The following is a 702-nucleotide window of genomic DNA, read 5'->3' on the forward strand; positions in this document are numbered from 1 at the left end:
AATGATTTGGTTTCCAAAACAATAGAAAACAGTAAGTAAGACTAATATAATAATCTAGAGCCTAAAGTGACTTCATCAAATGTTTTGTTTGTCCATCTAACATTTCCAAATGCAATACATTAACTTTACTATAATATTATTATAGATATATAGATAATATATTATCTATATACTTAGAAAACCAGCAAGTGTTCATATTTGAGAATCAGGAAGTATCACATTTTGAATTTTTTGCTTAAGAAATGACTTTCATGATCAACTTATCAACAAAATAGGATAGTTGCTGATTTCTCTCTGTTGATCGAATAATTTTTGATAATTGGTGCAGCTCTATTATTGGATTACTATTAGCCAGCTGATGCGTTAATTTGTAAGTGTCATTAGATACATTTGATTATTACTAGACTCGACTAATATATGTTTATAAAAACTTAAAAACTGGGATGATTTGGCAAATTTAGATTTGTGAGTCTATGTCAGATTTACCTTGCAGGATCATGAACAAATTTCCAATGATATGCAATGAAGTTGATGCATGACTAAGTAAAGAAAGGAGATGTTTAAATAAAGTCCAATTATCTCAAAATTGTACCCCAACTTGGTTATTCAGTTTTGTTATAATTCTCCACCCCTGGTAGTCCTCCGTCGCTCTTATTTTGAAATCCTTGACCGGATGCACTGGGCCTCACTCTGGCTCGCTGA

This window comes from Plectropomus leopardus, chromosome 22, assembly GCF_008729295.1.
Source record: "Plectropomus leopardus isolate mb chromosome 22, YSFRI_Pleo_2.0, whole genome shotgun sequence".
NCBI classification, from domain to species: Eukaryota; Metazoa; Chordata; class Actinopteri; order Perciformes; family Serranidae; genus Plectropomus; species Plectropomus leopardus.